The sequence below is a fragment of the Pongo abelii genome, chromosome X (genome assembly GCF_028885655.2).
Source record: "Pongo abelii isolate AG06213 chromosome X, NHGRI_mPonAbe1-v2.0_pri, whole genome shotgun sequence".
Classification (NCBI taxonomy): domain Eukaryota; kingdom Metazoa; phylum Chordata; class Mammalia; order Primates; family Hominidae; genus Pongo; species Pongo abelii.
Genome location: NC_072008.2, coordinates 3871722 through 3895292, shown reverse-complemented (window position 1 = coordinate 3895292; position 23571 = coordinate 3871722). Strand labels below are relative to the sequence as shown.

The following is a 23571-nucleotide window of genomic DNA, read 5'->3' as shown; positions in this document are numbered from 1 at the left end:
CTCACCCGCTCACCCCAAGCCCACCTGACAGGTGACACGCTTTACCTGTGCAGCTGGGATGGCTGGTCCTCTGCCTGCTCTTCGAGGTTCCTTGGGGGCAGCGGCTCATGCTGGTTTTCTCACTGCGGTGTCTTCTGTGGCTTCAGCGTTGCCTAGTGCAGGCTGCCATTCAACAAACGCATTGTCAGCAGTCAACCAAAAGAAACCCATTGGCCACCATGCCCTGAGGACTAACCCTGACGCAGATGCCCTTCCAGATGCCCTCAATAGACTGTTTCCATCGCCCCAGCCTGAGAGGAGAAGCACTGCTGCCTATGCACTCCATTTACAGGTGAGACTGGGAGAGGTTTAGGGAGTGGCCAAGTCCCCTGCCTACACAGCTGCCTCCCAATCTACCTTCTCACCCTCCCCCTTCTCGGGCTAAAATCACACTCAGTGTTTCTGTGGGATCATTTGATCTGGACATTGTCAGAAAAAATTGCACCAGACAAGTTAAACCTTCAAGGAAGGACTCAGTCAGGACTATTGCAATACGGAAGAGAGAAGGAGCTTAACTTTGTTGAAACAAAAGGCTGGAGAGTTTTTAAGTGCAGGGGTGAGATGCTGAGAAGGAACTGGAGACATCAGGAAGAGGTTAGGAAATGCTGTAAAGCTATCTGTGTTGGCTCATTGGAATTTTTCAAAACTGGGAATCTGCCCTTCTACAAAAACTGAGACACAGATGTGTCATCTCCTTCAATAATTGCATTTTAAAGGGATGGCTCTGAAGTCTTGAGAAAGACATTCCTGGGTTGCAAAACTAGGAAGAGGCTAGAAGAAAATTTGGGAGAAGAGTTGCATCTCAAAGAGGTAGAGAAAGAACTCACAATTGCAAGTTTCCTAAAACAAATCCTCCGTGAAAAAGGAGGCCTGATGGATGGAACTGGAGGTCATTACGTTAAGTGAAATAAACCAGGCACAGAAGAAAAATACCGCGTGTTCTCACTCACATGTGGGAGCTTAAAACCTGGATCTCATGGAGATAGAGAGTAGATTGGTGGCTACCAGAGGCTGGGAAGGGAGCAGAGAGGAGAGATAAAAATAGTTTGATTAATGGATGCAAATATCTTAGGTTTTTTTGGTTTTTTGTTTTGTTTTTTTGGAGACAGGATTCTGCTCTGTTGCCAGACTGGAGTACAGTGGTGTGATCATAGCTCACAGTAACCTTGAACTCCTGGGCTCAAGCGATCCTCCTACCTCAGCCTCCCCAGTAGCTAGGACTACAGGTGCATGCCACCATGCCAGGCTGGCTTTTTTTTTTTTTTTTTTTTGTAGAGACAGGGTCTCACTAGGTTGCTCAGGCAGGTCTCGAGCTCCTGAGCTCCAGAAATCCTCCCGCTTTGCAAATATACACTTCGATAAGAGAAAAAAAGACGTAGTGTTCAATAGATCAGCAAGTGACTGTAGTTTACAATAATCTACTTTACATTTCTTTTCTTCTTCTTTTTTTTTTTTTTTTTTTTTTTTGAGACAGAGTCTCGCTCAGTCACCCAGGCTGGAGTGCAGTGGCATGATCTCCACTCACTGCAACCTTGACTTCCCAGGCTCCAGAGATCCACCCACCTTAGCCTCTTGAGTATGGGACTACAGGCACACACCACAACACCTGGCTAATTTTTGTATTTTTTGTAGAGACAGGGTTTCGCCATGTTGGCTCGGCTAGTCTCAAACTCCTGGACTCAAGTGATCCACCCACCTTGTAGCAGGACGAGCCGCAGACAAAACCTCTCAGACACCGAGTTGTAGAAGAAAGGGCTTTATTCAGCTGGGAGCATTGGCAAGCTACTGCCTTAAAATCCGAGCTCCCCGAGTGCACAATTTCTGTCCCTTTTAAGGGCTCACAACACTAAAGATTTCACATGAAATGGTCGTGATTGATTGAGCAAGCAGTGGGTACATGACAGGGGCTGCATGCACCGGTGGTGAGAGAGAAACAGAACAGGGCAGGGAGTTTCACAGTGTTCTTCTATACAATGTCTGGAATCTATGAATAACATCGGTTTCTAAGTTATGAGTTGATTTTTAACTACTGGGTGTAGGCCAGGCAGGCCCAGGCCTGGTTTCAGGCCTGGCGCCGGGCTGCCTGTCTTTGGTTTTACTTCCTTGTTGTTTTTTCTTAAAACAGGTACTGAGTATAAAACAATATAAAATAATATGAGAGGGTCTTTCTCTTCCTTCAACCTCGGCCTCCCAAAGTGCTGGGATTACAGGCCTGAGCCACCACACCCAGCTATCTTGGTGTTTTTAACCTTAATAACGACCAAGTGCATCCTTGATATGGTCTCATCCCCCTTGCTGTAAGCACGTTAAAATGCTGTTATGACGTGCATTCAAGTGATCAAATGGTGCTAACATCAATGCCTTTGCCTACAGAATTAATTCAGGGGTTTATTTGAAACTCAATAAAAAAGGCCTAATGTGCAACATGCGGCAGACAAGAAGCTGTATGCAGATACTTTCTTTTAAAATAACACATCATTATTTGGTTCTTTCTCATGTGAGAGTCAGATGACTCAGAGCCAACATAAATTCCAAGTGGTATGCAGAAAACCAACGCATAGCTGGAGAGGGGAATGAAGGTTAGTATCTGCAGTAAGGCTGAGTCGATGCAAACGGCCACACGGTCATGGATTCACAATGATCCGGTTCTGCATCATCCTGCAATCCAACACCTTGCACAACCTTCAAACACCAGCTGGGAAATCAAAAGTAGCATGTGCAGTAGCAGGAGATCTATTCACCCTCTATTTCCTCTCATCTCCACGTAGCAATCTGTGAACAGAGAGAAGCCTTTAAGCTCTGGGGTCTGCTGCTCTGCAGAGACAATTTGCATTTCTCTCACCACCCCTGGAATTCTTACTGGGAAACCCAGGGTACCTGGGAGCTCAGGCCATCCTATGTCCTTTGGGATGTTAGGAGGAAGCAGAACAGCCAGCTCCCAAATGGAACATTGCAAAATGCTCACTTCTCAAGGGTCTGTTTTGGGTTTGTTTTTTTTTTTGAGACAGGGTCTCTGTCACACAGTCTGGAGTGCAGTGGCGTGATCCCGGCTCACTATAACCTCCACCTCCCAGGTTCAAGGGATTCTCCCACCTCAACCTCCCAAGTAGCTGGGACTACAGGCACACACCACCACACTCAGTTAATTTTTGTATTTTCATTTTTGGGGGTTTTTTGGTAGAGACAGAGTTTCACCATGTTGGCCAGGCTGGTCTCAAACGCCTGACCTCAAGTGATCCACCCACCTCAGCCTCCCAAAGTGCTGGGATTACAGGCATGAGCCACCGCACCTGGCCTCCTTCAAGGGTCTGAATCCAGCCAGTGAGCTTGCCTGCTTCATCCTATGCAATGGAGAGAGGCTGAGATTTTATTTTAATGAGAAAATCTATTGAATTGCATTACATCAGACTAAAATGGAGAGACACAAACATAAAAACTAAAATAAAAATCCAGAAATTGCAATAGTAGGCAACCCTCCAAAATGTGGCAAAGCTCTGTGTATATTAAAAGTGTACCGAGGTCGGGCATGGTGGCTCACACCTGTAATCTCAGCACTTTGGGAGGCCAAGGCAGGTGGATTGCCTGAGCTCAGGGGTTCAAGACTAGCCTGGGCAAAACAGTGAAACCCCATCTTTACTGAAGTACAAAAAATTAGCCAGGCGTGGCGGCATGCACCTGTAATCTCAGCTACACGGGAGGCTGAGACAGGAGAATTGCTTGAACCCAGGAGGCGGAGGTTGCAGTGAGCTGAGACCTCGCCATTGCACTCCAGCCTGGGCAACACAGCGAGAGTCCGTCTCAAAAACAAAACAAAACAAAAAATATACTGAAACATGCAACATCCACCTTTTTGTAATAGTTCCCATGGTCTACACAAGTGAGTATGAAATGCTTAATATTTTGCTTGCCCTACATTCTCTTTTGCTGGAAGGGTGGTTCGGAATAAAAATTTTTTATTTTCCCATTCTTTGCTTTTTCATTAATGCTATTTTCTTTGCCCCAAAGTTATAGAGTGGAAAAACTCCCAATCTCTTTTTCTTCTCTCTTGTATTTTCAGGTAGATGCATTCTATTACTATATTCTATCTATCCGTTCATTCCATCTATAATCTATCATCTATTCCATATATCTATCCACCATCTATCTATTCCATCTATCATCTATCTACCTACCTATTATTGTCTATCTGTCTATCTTTCTATCATCTATTCATTATCTATCTATTCTATCTACCTATCATTAATCTGTCATCTATTCCATATAATATCTATCTACCTATTGTCTATCTTTCTATCATCTATCATCTATCTACATTTACCTATATTGTTCTTTCTGTCAATCATCTATCTATCTATCCATCTATGTATATATGTATTTATGAATGTATGTGTGTAATTTTCTATCTTCTAGTTATCCATCTGTCTACCTATCCATCCGTCCATCTTTTCTCTTATGTATACAGATAAATATATAATCTATATATCTTACATCTGTAACATGTTCTTTTTACTTTTTCACATCAGTGACATTAATTAAATCCCACCTAATAAAAATTGTATTCTAAAACTTGGTGTAGTAGAAGGCTAAATAACCTGACCCTAGATCAAGGTACACATTGTGTGGCTGAAAATCACCTGGCTTTGTTAGACTTCATCTTTCTCCTACATAGGACTAGGTAGCCAGCCTAGAAAATCTCAAAGGTGCCTTACAACCTTTGAATGCATTGGTTCCATGGAAGCAGGAGGCTTGAGCTCTAGACCCATGGCTGTTGTAATTACACATAACTCAGGCATTGCCATAAGGGACCCTTAGGATGGCAGTACGACACTGGTTCCTCAGAATACCCTACATGCAAATTTGCTCTCCCAAGAGCCATATTTTACAAAGTGATAATCTTGGGAACATGGTCCACCCAAATGCCTCTGCCTGCATTGGATTTCTGCAGACTTCGGACAATCTGGGCACCATCAAAGCCAAGCACTCCCTGGTGTAGTGTCTAATAGGGACCATGTAATTAGGGCATGTTTTATGTGAGATTCTGTTCAAGAGATGTAAGTACAAGAAAAAGATGGCTTTTCACGGCAGAGATAAGATAATTGAGCCGTCTGGCATAGTGACTCAAAGCCATTGAAGGTTCTAGTCAAATGATTCCTCTGGTTTTGACTTTTTAAATGGCTCTTTCACTGTTATTGCTTCTGGCAACTACCATTACAATTGGAGGAAATTTTGTTCCCCTAAGAGGCTACTCCATTTACAGACTCAAGCCAGACCAAAATAATGAAGCTCTCTTATAATCCCAGTATGTTTCCTGATCATTCCCATTTCCCTCTCTGGCTGTCCAGAAATAGACTCTCTTCCAAGGTATCACTTTTATTTATAGCCAATATGAAGGTCTTGTAGAAAAACATTGACTTCCAAAAACAACAGACGCATGTTGGCAAGAATGCAGAGAGAAGGGAACGCTTATACACTGTTGGTGAGAAGTAAATTGTACAACCTCTATAGGAAACAGTATGTAGATTTCCCAAAGAACTAAAAATAGATCTACCCTTTGACCCAGCAACTCCACTAATGATTATCTATGCAAAGGAAAAGAAATTATCAAAAAAGACACCTATACTTACATTTTTATTGCACCTCAATTCACAATAGCAAAATCGTGGAATGAACCTAAGTGTTCGTTGGATGAAGAAAATGTGGTATACACACACCAAGGAATACTATGCATCTATAAAAAAGAATGAAACTGTATCTTTTGCAGCAACATAAATGGAGCTGCAGGTCAATATCCTAAGTGAGATAACTCAGAAACAGAAAATCAAATACCACATGTTTTCACTTACAAGTGGGAGCTAAAAATGTGTACACACGGATCTATAGAATGGAATAACAGGCACTGGACACCTTTAAAAGGGGGAAGGTGGGAGAGGATGAGGGTTGAAAAATTACCTATCTGGTATTATGTTCACTGTTTAGGGGACAGAAGGCCGATCCCCACCACTAGGCAACATATCCATGTAACAAACCTGCACCCTTATGCCATGAATCTATTTGTTTTTTCAACATTGACTTCCATGGTCACTATTTGTCTGTGAAATCACTCCTCATGAACCAAGACTTGCATGTCTTTTTGTTTCTTAGGTGAACTGTCACCCCTACAACTCAGCTTGCAACCAGCCCTGGCCACCACCAGTTTCCCCACACTGAGCTGAATATTGGATATGCCCATCTTAGACATTCCAGCCCATTCTGAAATTTCACATCGATTCACCCGACAAAGTCTGAAGTTCCAGGGCAATTTATCTGGAAAAGCTCACCTGGAATCATGTGTCATTTCAACCAACAACTGTTGAAGAGGACGTGGCATTAAAACCAAGGTTATCAATTATTTATAAGTGTTGTGTGGTGGTTGGTCCAAGCATCTCTCCTTCACACCATCACTCCTTTCAAGAGCTGCCTCTATTTTCTAATTTAGCACAGGAATTTAGATGCCCCTAAATAAGTAGGCATCCAGTATCCGCCCACACCAGTTTTTGTGAGAGTACATATGGAGACACTGCCACCATCCCTGCTCTCCTACTGCATACCCCACCATGCCAAAGCATGGTGGCTCACACCTGTAATCCCAGTGCTTTGGGAGGCCAAAGAGGAGGAACACTTGAGGCCAGAAGTATGAGACCAGCCTGGGCAACATAGTGAGACCTCATTTCTATAAATAAGTAAAAAAAAAAAAAAAAAAAATAGGGCATAGTGGCGCACATGTGTGGTCCCAGTTACTCAGCAGGCTGAGGCCAGAAGATCACTTGAGCCCAGGAGTTTGAGGCTGCAGCGAGCTAGGATTATGCCACTGCACTCTAGCCTGGGCAACAGAGAGAGACCCCATCTCTAAAAAGAGGAAGAAGAAGGAAGAAGGAGGAAGAAGAGGAAGAGGAGGAGGAGGAGAAATACTGCTCTTTCTCAGGCCCAAGGTAAAAAGGTTTTTGGTCTCATGTTGACCAGAAAGACATTGATATTTAACTAAGCAATATAAAAAGGCTCACTGTTAGGATTAAAGAGTAAGTAAAATCAATATTGAGATAGGAGGATGGAGGACATCAACTGAGTTCTGATCCCAATGAAAAGGAGAAAAAGCTACAACTATCTAGGTGAAATATCTACTTGTCCTAGAAGAAGCCTTTTGACAGCAACATAAAATTCATAACTATAGGTTTTTAATTCCTATGGATACCATAGCAAATAACAAAAATTTGGATGGCTTAAAGTAACAGATGTTTATTCTTTTCCAGTATTGGAGACCAGGAATCTGAGATCAAGGTGTGGGCAGGGGGGCACTCCCCCTGGAGGTTCTAGGAGAGGTTCCTTCCTGCCTCTTCCAGCTCCTGGTGGCTCCAGGTGTACCTGGGCTTGTGGCCACATCACTACATTCTCTGCCTCCATCTCCACGTGACCTTTTCCTCTGTGTCTGTGTCTCCTCTTCTGTCTCTTAGAAGGACACTGGTCATTGGATTTAAAGGCCACCTGGGTAATTTAGAGTGTTCTAATCTCAAGAATCTTACCTTAATTACATGCAAATACTCTTTATCCGAATTAGTTTGCATTCACAAATTCTGGAGCCTAGTACTTGGACATATATTTTGGGGGATTGGTGGTTGGAGGGGCTTTTATTCAACTCAGTACATCTTAATAAGGAATTAATGCCCCCCAACTTGCCTTACAAGTCATATATTAAAAACAGTGTTGGCCTGGCGCAGTGGCTCATGCCTGTAATCTCAACACTTTGGGAAGCCAAGGCAGGAGGATCACTTGAGCCCAGGAGTTGGAGACCAGCCTGGATAACATAGGGAGACCCAGTTTCTACAAAATATTTAAAAATTAGCCAGGCATGATGGTGCATGCCTGTGGTCCTAGCTATTCAGGAAACTGAGGTGGGAGGATCACTTGAGTCTGGAAGTTCAAGACGGCAGTGAGCTATGCTCACACCACTGCACTCCATCCTGGGCAACAGAGCTGGACTCTGTCTCAAAAAACTTAAGACTAAAACATCCAAATTTAAAAAAAAAAAAAAACAATGAAAGTAGCCTCAACTTACAAACTAATTACTCTTTCTTGAAAATATTACACTTTTTTTCTTCTATATCTCTACTCCTGGCTCTCAACACCTTTCTTAAGCCCACATCATAACCTGTCTTGCATAACTTTGTGAGTGCCCAACTTTTCACTGTACTAGATTGTAGAGCTGCATGCTTCTTAAGAATAAATCCACACTTTAGGTACCAGTAAATCCATGCAATGCCTCAGACATTATAACCAAATAATGCCTGGCAAATTGACATGAATTTATGTGAAGCATAAGCCTTTAATTTTTTTAAAGAAAAGTAGATTGCTGTTTTTCCACATCATTTCAGAGTTGTTCTCTAGTTTTGCATGCCCTTTACTGCAGAACCATACGGATTTTGTTCTCCATTTCATACATCATTTGTTGAAATGCCCTTTAAAATGTAATGGAATATAGAGCTTTATGGGAAAAAATACTGTAGAAAATAAATTATCTTCTCTCTTTGTATTGGGAACCAAAAGGTCTCACCTTATTAATGACCACAGAGACTCTCCTAAAGCAATTCTGGAAGTCAAAACAGCTGGAGTCTAGTTTAATGGGAACCCTCATTAATTAGACAAGAACACCAAGGCTATGACCACAGCAGCTGGTAGCAGCAGCCCTGCAGTGAAGTAGACTCTCAGAGGACACAAGGAAAGAGTGTATTGATAAGAAATCTACAGCAAAGGTGTAGCACATCATCATTTGATCTTGATACACTTGACTGTGGGCAAAGTACCTGTTATGTAAAACATGCTTTGTTAGTTAGGGCCATGATAAGCTGCTTAAGCTGGTGAATGAACACCGAATGTCAGTGGTTTTTTTGTTTTGTTTTGTTTTTGAGACAGAGTCTCACTCTGTCACCCAGGCTGGAGTGCACTGGGGTGATCTCAGCTCACCGCAAGCTCCGCCTCCCAGGTTCACGCCCTTCTCCTGCCTCAGCCTCCCGAGTAGCTGGGACTACAGGCGCCCGCCACCATGCCCAGCTAATTTTTTTGTATTTTTAGTAGAGACGAGGTTTTATCATGTTAGCCAGGATGCTCTCAATCTCCTGACCTCATGATCCTCCCATCTCGGCCTTCCAAAGTGCTGGGATTACAGGTGTGAGCCACCGTACCCAGCCTGTATTTTTTTTTTTTTTAAACAAATACCTGGTGTTAAGCCCAAAGTGTGTGTTTCTGGTTGGCTGGTGATGCTCTTTCAAGTCCTGAATCAGGGACCCAATAACTTTCAACATTGTGGCTCAGCTCTCTTCAACAGCTGCCTCCAAGTTCTCTTGAGATATTGGTATTTATCAGAGGAGAGGGGATAGAGAAGGTATATGCCTTTGCTAGAGCTGCCATAACAAGGGACTGTAGACTGAGGGGCTTAAACAACAGAAATTTATTTCCCTGCAATCCTGGAGGTTGGAAGTCTGAGATCAAGGTGTGGGCAGGGCTGGTTCCTCCTGAGGCCTCTCTCCTTGGCTTGTAGACTCTGTGTTCTCCCTTTGTCCTCACACAGTCGTCTCTCTGTGTGTGCCTGTGTCCTCATCTCTTCTTATGAGGTGTCTTAGTCCATTTCAAGCTGCTATAACAGAATACCATAGACTACAGGGCTTAAACAACAGACATTTATTCTCCCATTGTCCTGGAGGCTATCTATCTACCTATGTATCATCTATCTACCCATCTATCTATCATCTGTGTATAATCTACCTATTATCTATCTATCTACTTATCATCTACCTATCATCTATCTATTTCTCTATCTATCACCTATCTACCATCTATGTATCTACCTATCACCTAGCCATCTGTCATCTATCTATCATCTATCACCTATCATCTGTCTCACCTATCATTTATCTATGTATTTATGTATCATCATCACCCAGCTATGATCTATCTATCATGTATGATGTATCTATCATCTATGTATCTACCTATCTGTTATTTTGGTCAAATATACATAATATAAAACTCACCATTTTAACCATTTTTAAGTGCACGGTTCAGTGGCATTAAGTGGATTCACACTGTTATGCAACCATCACCACCACCTATCTCCAGAGCTTTTTTAATATCCTCAGTGAGATTCTGTCCCCATTAAACACTAACTCCCCATGTTCCCTTCCCCCAGTGCCCAGTGCCCACCATTGTCTCTATGCATTGGATGACTCTAGAGACCTCATATGAATGGACTCATAGAGTATTAGTCTTTTTGAGCATGGCTTATTTTACTTAGCATAATGTCCTCAAGGTTGATCTACGTTGTAGCACGTGTCAGAATTTCCTTCTTTGTTAGGGCTGAATAATGTCTCATTGTATGGATGGACCACACTTCGTTTATCCATTCCTCTGCTGATAGACACTTGGGTTGCTTCCACCTCTTGGCTACAGTGAATAACAATGTTACAGACATAGGTTTACAAGTATCTCTTTGAGACCCTGCTTTCAATTCTTTTGAGTATATACCCAGAAGTGGAATTGCTGGATCCTGTGCTAACTCTGTGTTTAATTATTGGAGAAACCACCACACTGTTTGGCACAGGGACTGCACCATTGAGCATTTTCACCAACAATGCACAAAGATTCCCATTTCTCTACATCCTGGCTGACCCCTGCTATTTTCTGGATTTTGTGAATCGTAGCCATCCTAGTGGGTGTGAAGTGGTACAGCTTTTATCTAACACTGAAGGACACAGCACAGCAAGAGAGAGAAAAAGTGTGTGCGCAGGCCAGCATTGGGATACAGAGACACCCTTGTGCAAGCTCCCAGAGTTCATATTGATGCATGAATTGAACCACCTAAATATAGTGAAGCCATACTGACTTCACAAGTGGTTAGGCCAGTTGCAAGCCATCAGTAAAGAAATTGACCCTCAAGGGATTTCTTTCTTTTTTTTTTTTTTTTTTTTTTGAGATGGAGTTTCCCAGGCTGTAGTGGCGTGGCATGATCTCAGCTCACTGCAACCTCTGCCTCCTGGGTTCAAGCAATTCTCCTGCCTCAGCCTCCTGAGTAGCTGGGACAACAAGTGCGTGCAACAACGCCTGACTAATTTTTTTGTATTTTTAGTAGAGACGCGGTTTCACCATGTTGGCCAGGATGGTCTTGAACTCCTGACCTCAGGTGATCTGCTAGCCTTGGCCTCCCAAAGTGCTGGGATTACGGACGTGAGCCACTGAGCCCGACCAAGGGATTTCTTAATTGTACATTTTAAAAGAACTTAAAGAATGTCATTGGATTGTTTGTAGCTCAAAGGATAAATGCTTCAGGGGATGGATATCCCATTCCCCACGATGTGCTTCTTTCACATTGCATGCCTGTATCGAAACATCTCATGTAAGGCTGGGCACGGTGGCTCGTGCATGTAATTCTAGCACTTTGGGAGGCCAAGGCCAGCAGATCACTTGAGGCCAGGAGTTCAAGACCAGCCTGGCCAACATGGTGAAACCCCATTTCTACTAAAAATACAAGAATTAGCTTTACATGGTGGTGCACACCTGTAGTCCCAGCTACTCAGGAGGCTGAGGCAGGAGAATCGCTTGAACCCAGGAGTCACTGGTTGTAGTGAGCCAACACCACATTACTGCACTCCAGCCTGGGTTACGGAGCCAGACTCTGTTTCAAAAAAAACAAAAACAACTCATGTACCCCATAAATACATACACCTACTATGTATCTACAAAGATTAAAAATTAAAATTAAAAATTTTAGAAAAGAAAACTTATCCCACCATGCAAAGCAAAGAACCACTCTATTCTACAATTACCAAGCCCAGTATGAGACTTTCAGCAACATCTCATAAAACCCAGTGACCATGGGTCAAAGACCAGACCTCTAGTAGTTGCAAGAGATAGATAGAGCTTGTCCAGTTCAGCTATAAATCAACTTTATTTCCACAGGGGGTCACATAGCCCTTTCAAAAACAACCATATTGGATCAAACACAAAATTCGTAAAAAATATTCCTCCTGTTCCCCCAACCTCAAAATATATGTTGAAGGTCATATGGCCGGGGCAATGCAGATTCAAAGCCACTATTGTGAGCTGCATTGACTATACCACCATGTAATTCAAATGCTCATGATAAATGATCATTGATTAGGGCCCCTAGTTGTGAGTGTACCTATATTTTTTCATTCTATAAAAGCAAATATTAAATCAACATGAAGAGTAAATAATTACCCATGTTATATTGACAGGCTGAAATTGGTTTATATTCCATTTGGAGTTCAATTGATCATTATTTTCATCCTCGACACTTGGGTTTATCCATTCTCCAAATCACTTTGGAAGAGCAAGTTAATATACAATTACTGCTAAAAAAAAAGGTACATACCTCCAATTTTGTGTTGTGTTGAAAATTCCACTTGTTTGTTCTGTCCTTCTGATTGGGAGTATTATTTTCCTAGGTCTGTTTTAACAAAGTACCATAAATTGAGACACTGAATGAGTCTCAATAAATGTGCATTCTCACATTTCTAGAGACCAGAAGTCTGAAATCAAGGTGCGGTCCGAGCCACACTCCCTCTGAAGGCTCAGCCTGGCCAACATGGTGAAACCCCATCTCTACTAAACATACAAAATTTATCTGGGCATGGTGGTGCGCACCTGTAGTCCAAGCTACTTGGGAGACTGAGACAGGAGAATCGCTTGAATCCGGGAGGCAGAGGTTGCAGGGAACAGAGATCGTGCCACTGCAGGCCAGCCTGGATGACTGAGCAAGACTCCATCTCAAAAACAAAAACAAAAACAAAAACAGAGACTGATGCTCACAGATTGTGTATTCCAGCCCACCAAGTTAATTCAGCATTGGCAGTGACATCATGTTCTTCCAAACAGCATCCCCTTTCTCCTTCTGGGTACTGAATTTTTGTAAATGGCAAATGAATTCCTTCATTAAGCCACAAACAGTGACATGACAGCTGCAAATTCAGCCATCTATAAGGTTTCCAGATAAAAGACACACCACCAATTAAATGTGAATTTCAGATAAATACTGAATAATTTTTTAGTATCCATATGCCCCCAGTATGACATGGGGCATACTGATACTTAAAAATCTGTTACTTGGCCAAGTGCAGTGGCTCACACCTGGAATCCTAGGACTTTGGGAGGCTGAGGTGGGGGGATTGTTGATCCCAGGAGTACAAGACCAGCCTAGGCAACATGGTGAAACCCTGTCTCTACAAAAATACAGAAATTAGCTGAGCGAAATGGTGCACACCTGTAGTCCAACTACTCAGGAAGCTGAGGTGTGGGGATCGCCTGAGCCCGAAGAGGTAGAGGCTGCAGTGAGCCGTAATCACACCACTGTACTCCAGCCTGGGCCACAGAGTGAGACCCTGTCTCAAAAAATAAAAATAAAAAAGTAGAATAAATAGAATTAAAATTTAAAACTTTTTAAAATGTGTTATCTGAAATTTAAATTTATTACAATTTTTATTTGCTAAATGTGGCCACTCCAAGTGCATGGAGTATTTATTTTACCATGCAGTTTTTAACACTTGCATCTCTGCATCTGCTTCTGTTCCAGGACAGAGAAAAACTAACACATTTCTGCTGTATCTAAGAATAGGTAGATATACCTGTGTTTTTATTCTTTCTGATTTCAGTACTAAACATCCCTCATTATCATTCTCGGGAAAAGATGAATGTAGAATCTCCACTGAGCTAATATTTCCTGACACCCTGTTTATGTGCCTTGTGAATTATGGGCATTGCCATGTGGGTTATTTCATTTCATCTTCACAATCACCCTCCAAAAGTAAAAAACAAAGACTGCCTCACTCAAATGTCCACTGCCATCAGTGCCCCATGAGTATATATACGGTGCCAAGCTCCGCCATGATCTCTCCAGAGAAGAGGAGTAAAACCAAAGAAGTGAAGACATGTCTGCCTGGAAGGGAACATCTGTGACACCTTCTTTTCCAAATGTTCTTAAAGTTTAAGCAGATTATTGTAAAGGAAATATGAAAAAGTTAGTACTTAAAAAAAACCTCCTTGTATCAAAACGTCCCATTCCCAGCCTCTATTCAATTTCAATCCTTTAAATGTTTGTTTTCATATTTACAATCATGGTCCTATGTAATATTCTTATACTACAGTTTCAAGATTTGTCAATTTTATGCCTTATGGTTATTGAGGATTTGGTCTTGAAACTGAGATTGCAGAATTATAAGAAATGTGAGAAATCTTGGCTGGGCGCGGTGGCTCATGCCTGTAATCCTAGCACTTTGTGAGGCTGAGGTAGGCAGATTGCTTGAGGTCAGGAGTTCAAAACCAGCTGGCCAACATGGTGCAACCCCGTCTCTATTAAAAAAAAAAATTAGCCGGGCATGGTGGCGGGTGCCTGTAATCCCAGCTACTCGGGAGGCTGAGGCAGGAGAATCACTTGAAGCCAGGAGGCAGAGGTTGCAGTGAGCTGAGATCGCGCCATTGCACTCCAGCCTGGGCAACAACAGCAAAGCTCCATCAAAAAAAAAAAAAGAAAAGAAAAAGAAAAACAAATGTGAGAAATCTAACGTGACTGACTCCATTTTCCATCAAACTTCACAGGCTAAATTGTTTTGTTTTGTTTTGTTTTGTTTTTGCTAATTCTAGTGTGGCAGCCAAGATAACTGTGTGAGGAAGTTAGTTTATGGTTAAAATTTGAAGCCAGGTGTGGTGTCACCCAGCACCTTGGGAGACCAAGGCAGGAGGATTGCTTGAGCCCAGGAGTTGGAGACCAGCCTCAGGAACACAGTGAAACCCCTTCTCAACAAAAAATTTACAAAAATTAGCCAGGCATGGTGGTGTGCACCTGTAGTCCCAGCTACTCAGGAGGCTGAGGTGAGAGGATCGCTTGAGCCCAGGAAGTTGAGGCTGCAGTGAGCCAAGATCACACCACTGCACTCCAACCTGGACAACAGAGCAAGATTGTGTCTCAAAAAATAACAAATAAATAAATAATAAATAAATAATTGTGTATATATATTTATACACACAGAGAGAGAGAGAGAGAGAGTTAAACTCTGAGGCAAGGAAACTGATCCCACTCCTTGACTGCAGATTAAAGCCACATTCAGAAAACAAGGTTAGAATTACTGTAGGGGCTTGAACTTTGCTAAAGAACAGGCATAGTTAATCAATGACCTGCCATCACTTAGCGTGTTTTCATGTAAGTTGTTCACTGCACCAGAGTCATGTAACCAGGGATCACAAGATGTATAACTTCCCAAACTACTCCGGTAGATAACATTACTATTGTAAAACCTAAACAATGGTCTTTGAAATATTTTTCAGATTTAGCATTTTGGCAGACCAAGAGATGCCACCTGGTCCTGAGATACCCTCTCCTGGGAACTAACTCACCTGCACAAAGACAGTTTTAGACACCCCTAAGATTTCATCCATAGCCAATCAATTGTTGCAGTTCCCCAGCCTTCTGCCCATAAAAGTACCATGAAAAACCATAGTTTCCAACTTTTCAGGGAGACAGATTTGAGAAACCTCTCCTATTCTCCTCAATTAGCTGTCCCTGCAATTATTAACCTCCCTCTTTGCTGCAACATCTGCTGTTCTCAGTGCATTGGGTTTTTGGGGGACAGCAGGAAAGAAGAACCCCTCAGACTGTGACACTCTCCTGCCTGCCTTTCCATCCAATCACAAATGTCCTTTCCCTCCTACCACATTCTTGTAAACATTTAGGTCACAATATTTGGTTTAAGAAATCATCAGTGTTTCCATTATAATGACCATTGCAATGATATTCAAAGATGAACCAGTGACTACAATGATTATGTTTTCTTTCTTTCCTTTTTCCTGGAGTTAGTAATTACCTTTTTATTTTTTGGAGACAGGGTCTGTCACCCAAGCTAGAAGGCTGGAGTGCAGTGGTGCAATTACAGCTCACTGCAGCCTCAAACTCCTGAGCTCAAGTGATCCTCCCAACTCAGCCTCTGGAGTTGCTGAGATTACAGGCATGAGCCACTGCACTGGGCTGCCTTCTTTTTATATACAATTTACTTAGTGCCTGAAACTATTTTATCCCAGTGCTCCAAAAGGCCTACCATGTGCCCCTCAGTTCATCAGTTTTTCTAACTCCCATACTTTTTGTCCATTCATTCCTGCTCTTTCTTCCTGGATGGCTCCGTCTGGCATCTCTTGGACCCCATCTCCAACATGAACTGTTTGCCTATGGAACCTGGTGAATGGCTGTCACCCTGGCCACCAACTGCACTTCTTTCCTCCACCGGATCTCCTAACTTTCTGAATCCACGTCTTACTTGTTCTCAGTTTGCGCCATCCTTTTTCTGAAGAACATCTTGCAGTAGCTAAGAAAAGGTGTCAACAAAAAGAGTCAAACTCTGTAAAATATTTGAAGAAATTTATTCTGAGCCAAATACGACTGACCATGGCCCGTTACACAGCCCTCAGGAGGTCCTGAGAACATGTGCCCAAGGTGGTTGGGGTGCAGTTTGGTTTTATACATTTTAGGAAGGCATGAGACAGCAATCAAATACATTTGAGAAATACATTGGTTTGGTCCAGAAAAGAGACAAGTAGAAGTGGTGGGCGGGGGCGGGGGGGGTGGAGGAAGTGGGGTTCCAGGCTGTGGGTGAATTTAAACATTTTCTGGTTGACAGCTGGTTGAGTTTATCTGAAGACCTGGGATCACAGAAAGGAATGTCTGGGTTGTGATAAGACGTGGTGGAGACCAAAGTTTTACTATGCAGATGAAGCTTTTAGCTAGCAGGCTTCAAAGACAAGAGAGAATAGGTTGTAAAATGTTTCCTCCCTCCTGAGTAGCCGGGTCTGGACCTGTGCGCCTCTGCGCCTAAAGAGGGTCGGGGCGGTAGGTCGCGGTGAGAGGCCGTCCTGGGTGCCACCCGAGGGGCGCCTCGGGCGCGGAGGGGGCGTGAGCACCTCTCCAGGGCCGCGCCTGCCCACGGTGGCGGGGCACGCCCAGGTCTCCGGCTCCTGGGCTGGGTCGCGGCAGGGGCGGAGCGCGTGCGAAGGCGACGCCCCCAGCCCCTAGGGGTCGCCCAGGCGCCTTCCGCCCGCCTCTTCAACGCGCACGCGGCTACCGAGCTGCAGGAGGCAGCGGGCGCGAGACTGGGAATGCGCAGGGCCCCCGCCTGGCTCTACAAGTCCGGGCCGCGGCCCCCGCCTTCCCCGCCGCCTCCCGGCGCTCCGTGCCCGCGCCCCGAGGCCGGCGGCTGCTCCCACCTGGGGCCGTTGCTGCTCGTGCCGTGAGCGCCGCCCAGCCATTGTCCCCGCCGCTCTGTCAGCCGCGCCGGACCGCGCGCGCACCGGAAGGCGCATTGGCGTCTTGCGGGCTCCGGGCCGGGTGGGCAGAGTCGTGGCCTCCACAAGCCGCCTGGCGCGCATGGGGAGCCTCCGTTGATGCCGCCGCGCCGCCCTCCGAGGCTGCGTCCCCGGAAGCCCGGCTCCCCGAGCGCTCTGGCCCGGCCCGGCGCCCCGGACCTGAGTGCGTCCCCATGGAGGCGCCCGGGCTGGCCCAGGCGGCCGTGGTAGAGGAGACCCCGGACTGGGCGCCCGAGCTCTGCCCCAGCCCGGAGGCGCGGTCGCCGGAGCCGCCTGCCAACCGCCTTCAGGACTTCGACACGCTGGTCACCGTGGGTGAGTGAGTGCGCGCGGGGACTCGGCCCACAGGGGCGCGCGGCGCGGCCGGGACGCTGTCGTAGGACAAAGGGCCCCGGGTGCCGGCCTCCTGGGGAGGGCCCTGCCCGGCCGCTGCGGCTCAGGATCCTAGCGCGGGGCTGCCCCTGCGCCCTGGGTCTCCCTGGGGGGCGCTCGGAGAAGTGGAGCGCACCCCCCAGCCCCGGCGAGTCCCCCGACCGAGCGGGTGCCTTCCCTGGAACGCCGACGGCTCCTCTCGGAGACCACCCTCCACCCCCAGCACACACAGCACTCTGGGGCCTGGGCCGTCCGACGTCACCAAACTTCCTGTTGGTCACCTCGCCTGGGGTAACTCGTGCGCTCTCCCAGGCAGCGGCCCCAGGGACACGGGCGCGGGGTCCCTCAGGCCAGCCTCCCCGTGTACCCAGCGGCAGGGTCCTCGGCGGGGAATGTACAGATTTCTCCAGGGGCTGCAGGAGCAGCTGGGCTCCGGGGTACAGGTGTTCCGTGGCTTTGTGGGGATGAAGACGGCGGAGTTGGGGACGGATCCTAACATGTCCTGACACCGCCTATGCTCTTCGTCTTGTGCGTCTGAAATGGGTAATTCTTGTATTGGACGCTTTATCTCGTTTCCTTTGTCCTCTGTCTTTGAACTTAACCCCCAATGGGCAGCTTGACAGAGAGGTTTCCAGTTCTCGGTGCGCTTGGATCCGGACCACGCGCTGGTTTATGGGGCAGCCCTGAGTGGGTCAGAATATCCCAGCCGAACGTGGGCGCTGGATTTAAACAGTTGTCAGTGGTCAGCCTGTGCCTTCTTGGGGGGTGTGTTGCTGGGACAGGACTTCTCAGGCCCTCTAACTCCTGTTTGTCCTCTCATTTTGGACAGGAGGAAGCTGGGCTGGGAAGCCGAATGGCTCAGGGTTATAGCTTCTGGCTTAGGAAGACCAGCGGCCATAGCCCAGGAGCCTTCAGGCCTGCTGAGGAAGAGGGGACTTTGCTTCCTTCAGTGACCTCTTTGGCACCTAGGCCTTGAGGAAGGGGTCATGAGGAAACCCTGATTTTGGAAGGATAGTGGGAAGAGGGCCCTCTCTTTTTCTCCTGTCCCTCTCTTTCTCCTATCTCATTCTCTCTCTCTCTTTCTCTTTTTGTCTCTCTCTCCCTCTTTCTGTGTCTTTATGCATTACTCTCTGTATTAATCGTTTTTACGTTGCTGATAAAGACATACCCTAGACTTGGAAAAAAAGGAGGTTGAATTTCTTTTTTTTCTGAGACGAGTCTTGCTCCTGTCGCCCAGGCTGAAGTGCAGTGGCGTGATCTAGGCTCACTGCAACCTCTGCCTCCCGGGTTGAAGCAATTCTCCTGCCTCAGCCTCCTGAGTAGCTGGGATTACAGGTGCGTGCCCCAACTCTCGGCTAATTTTTGTACTGTTAGTAGAGACGGGGCTTCACCATGTTGGCCAGGCTGGTCTGGAACTCCTGACCTCAGGTGATCCACCCACCTCAGCCTCCCAAAGTGTTGCGATTACAGGTGTAAGCCACCGCGCCCGGCCAGGAAGTTTGACTTACAGTTCCACAGGGCTGGGTAAGTCCCATAATCATGGCGGAGGGCAAAAGGTACTTCTTACATGGCGGCAGCAAGAGAGAGTGAGGAGGAAGCAACAGCAGAAACCCCTGAAAACCCATCAGATCTCGTGAGACTTATTCACTATCATGAGAATAGCACGGGAAAGACCCGCCCCTATGATTGCAGTTACCTCGCCCTGAGTCCCTCCCGCAACACGTGGGTATTCTGGGAGATACAATTCAAGTTGACATTTCAGTAGGGACACAGCCAAACCATATAATTCCACCCCGGCCCCTCCAAATCTCATATCCTCACATTTCAAAACTAACTGTGCCTTCCCAACAGTCCCCCCAAAGTCTTAACTCATTTCAGCATTAACCCAAACGTCCACAGTCAGACAAGGCAAGTCCCTTCCACCTATGAGGCTGTAAAATCAAAAGCAAGCTAGTTACTTCTTAGATACAATGGGGATACAGGTATTGGGTAAATACAGCCATTCCAAATGGGAATAATGGCCAAAACAAAGGGGTTATAGGGCCCCTGCAAGTCCAAAATCCAGCGGGGCAGTCAGATCTTAAAGCTCCAAAATGATCTCCTTTGACTACAGGTCTCACATCAGGTGCAAGAGGTGGATTCCTATGGTCTTGGGCAGCTCTGCACCTGTGGCTTTGCAGGGTACAGCCTCCCTCCCGGCTGCTTTCACGGGCTGACGTTGAGTGTCTGTTGTGTTTCCGGGCCTATGGTGCATGCTGTTGGTGGATCTATCTTTCTGGGGTTTGGACGACGGTGGCTTTCTTCTCACAGCTCTACTAGGCAGTGCCCCAGTAGGGCCTCTGTGTGGGTGCTCCAACCCCACATTTCCCTTCTGCACTGCCCTAGCAGAGGTTCTCCATGAGGGCCTCACCCCTGCCACAGACTTTTGCCTGGACATCCGGGCATTTCCATACATCTTCTGAAATCTAGGCGGAGGTTCTCAAACCTCAATTCTTGACTTCTGTGCATCTGCAGGCTCAACACCACATGGAAGTTGCCCAGGTTTGGGGCTTCCACCCTCTGAAGCCACAGCCTGAGCTCTACGTTGGCTCCTTTCAGTCACAGATGGAGCAGCTGGAACCCAGGGTACCAAGTCCCTAGGCTGCACACAGCACAGAGACCCTGGGCCCAGCCCACAAAACCACTTTTTTCTCCTGGGCCTGTGATGGGAGGGGCTGCTGTGAAGGTCTGTGACATGGCCTGGAGACATTTTCCCCGTGGTCTTGGAGATTGACATTAGGCTCCTTGCTACTTATGCAAATTTCTGCAGCTGGCTGTCATTTCTCCCCCAAAAAATGGATTTTTCTTTTCTACTGGATCATCAGGCTGCAGATTTTCAAACTTTTATACTCTGTATCCCTTTTAAAACGGAATGCTTTCAACAGCACCCAAGTCACATTTTGAATGCTTTGCTGCTTAGAAATTTCTTCCGCTAGATATTCTAAGTCATCTCTCTCAAGTTCAAAGTTCCACACATCTCTAGGGCAGAGGCAAAATGCCGCCAGTCTCTTTGCTAAAACATAATAAGAGTCACCTTTGCTCCAGTTCCCAAGAAGTTGCTCATCTCTGTCTAAGACCACCTCAGCCTGGACCTTATTGTCATATCGCTATCAGCGTTTTGGCCAAAGCCATTCAACAAGTCTCTAGGAAGTTGCAAACATTCCCACATTTTCCTGCCTTATTCTAAGCCCTCCAAACTGTTCCAACCTCTGCCTATTAACCATTTCCAAAGTCGCTGCCACATTGTTGGGTACCTTTTCAGCAATGCCCCACTCCCAGTACCTATTTACTGTATTAGTCTGTTTTTACGCTGCTGATACAGACATACCCAAGACTGGGAAGAAAAGGAGCTTTAATTTGACTAACAGTTCCACAGGCTGAGGAAGTCTTGTAATTATGGCGGAGGGCGAAAGGCACTTCTTACATAGTGGCAGCAAGAAAAAATGAGGAGGAAGCAAAAGCAGAAACCCTAATAAACCCATTAGATCTGATGAGACTTATTCACTATCACCATAATAGCGCAGGAAAGACCGGCCACCATGATTCAGTTACTTCCCCTGGATCCCTCTCACAGCACGAGAGAATTCTGGGAGATACAATTCAAGTTGAGATTTCAGTGGGGACATGGCCAAAACATACCATTTTCTGTTTCTCTATTTCTGTCTTTCCCCATCTCATTTTTTTTCTTTTCTTTTCTTTTCTTTTTTTTAATGAATCATTGAAAATGACATTTGCAATTATTTGGGGATATGCTTAATCATAGACTATTAAATGCAAAAAGGAAGACAAAATACACTTTTTCAAGCAAGGCTTTCGATTCCATTCATTTATTTATTTATCCCGGAGTGCTGGGATTACAGGCACGAGCCACCGCTCCTGGCCCAAGGATTCCATGTATATATATAGAAATACACGTGTACAGTGAAAGAAAAAAAAAAAAACTCGACAAGAAGGAGGTCGAGACCCCTGCAGCCATTATTTTTTGGGAAATAGGGAATTCGGTGTTCTTTTGGCCTTTGGTTTTCTGTGTTTTCTGAGCTAGATTTAACCATGCCGAAAGGCTCTTGATACACGAAGTTGCCAGGCCGCAGGATTCTCAAGAGTTAAAAACAGCTTTGAATGGGAATGTTTGAAAACCTCACTGCAGAGCCAAGCCTCCCATGTGCAATTTGCATTTTCCCTGTGGAAGCCTGCGGTTCCCTGTAGGAAGCCGCCTCCCTTCTCCTCCTTGAAGTCTCCTAGAAGTCTCCTTGAAGTCAGTTTCTGCATCCACCCAATGGGGATGACAGTGAGGCGGTCAAAAGTCGCAGCTGGGGCCAAGCGGGAGGCAGCCAGTGGCGCGGGCTCTGCAAGGAATCAGTCGCGGGCCGGCGCGAACACGGAGCCCTTTTAGATGGTCGGGCGGTCGGTTATCTCAGTTGGTGAGCGCGTGGTGCTGATACCTCCATGGTCGCGGGCTTGATCCCCGCACCGGCCCTAGTCCCAGTTTTTTTGTTGGTTTGTTTCTTTGTTTTTTCCCATGAACTGTTTCTGCAACTCTCTTTCAAAATGCGCCTTTCAGGTTCTGTAAGCCCCATGCGGGCAGGAGCGACTTGCGGGATCTCTTGGACTCGGCCCAGAGGTTGTCGAGGACAGCCTGGCAGGGAGGAGCAGGAGAAACCCTGCCAGCGCTGGGGCGGTGGCTCCTCACCGGAGTCCCCGCGGCTCGGGCAAAGCGGAAGGCAGCCAGAGGCGCGCGGGCTTGGCAGGGAATCCCTCGTGGACTGGCGCGAACGTGGAGCCCTGTTATACGCTCCAGGGGCACTGTGGCGTCAGGCGGTCGGTTAGCTCAGTTGGTAAGAGCGTGGTGCTGATAACACTAAGGTCGCGGGCTCGAATCCCGCACCGACCACAGTTTTGGCTTTTTTTTTTTTTCCGCCGCCACCCCGCAATGAACTCCTTCTACAACGGTGTGTGAAAAATGCGCCTTTCGGGTACTGTGAGCGGTGTGCGGGTAGGAGCGAATTGCAGGATCTCTTGGTCTCCCCGCCCAGAGGTTGTCGAGGACGGCCTGCTGGGGAGAGCGGGAGGTACCAGGCATGCGCTGGGGCGGTGGCTCCGCACCCGAGTCCCTGTACTCTCCGCCACCTGCAGGGCACTCAGGACATCCAAAGCGATCCACATCTCCGGCCCTCAGCCCCCAGCCCCGCCGCCCCCGCGCTTCCTGAGGTCCCGTAGGCCGGACGCTGCCCCTGAGACCTGAATGAATTAAAAGGAACCAACTGAGCTTTTCAGGTCTCAGGCACAGCAAGTGCCACGGCCCAGCATTTTCTTCTCTTCATTGCTGCTTCTCGGCATTTTCTTTCTCTCTCTCTCTCTCTGTCTCTCTCTCTGTGTCTCTGTCTCTCTCTCTGTGTCTCTGTCTCTCTTTCTGTCTCTCTCTTTCTCCTCTCTCTGTCTCTTTTTGAATACAGATACTATCGTTGTCCACCCAGCAGCTGTTTCAACCCTTCTACCCTGCACCATTTCATTTATTCATGTGTTCAATTAAGCGACAGCAATTGAATACATTTTTCCAACACTTAAACATAAATAAGAAAAAGAAAGATGGGAGAGAGCTATACTTTGTCCACTCAAAACACTGAGGAATCATTTGAAATGACATTTGCAATTATTTAGGGATATGCTTCATGATAGAATATTAAATGCGAAAAGAAAGACAAAATACACTGTGTCAAACAAGGCTTTGGGTTC

The 23571-nt window shown here is 46.1% G+C and overlaps 1 long non-coding RNA gene, 1 other non-coding gene and 1 pseudogene across 2 annotated transcripts; all 3 read left to right on the top strand.

The window, feature by feature from the left end:
* The first annotated feature begins 5488 nt into the window (after positions 1–5488).
* On the top strand, positions 5489–10113 carry LOC112130833 (uncharacterized). Its single transcript, XR_002913035.2, has 3 exons — positions 5489–5515; positions 6181–6416; positions 7326–10113. It is a non-coding gene; the product is annotated as an uncharacterized LOC112130833 (long non-coding RNA).
* Positions 10114–17101: 6988 nt separating this feature from the next.
* LOC103889695 (zinc finger protein 839-like) overlaps positions 17102–23571 on the top strand; it is a 32716-nt pseudogene continuing 26246 nt past the window's right edge.
* Positions 22656–22729, top strand: TRNAI-GAU (transfer RNA isoleucine (anticodon GAU)). The gene has a single exon. It is a non-coding gene; the product is annotated as a tRNA-Ile (tRNA).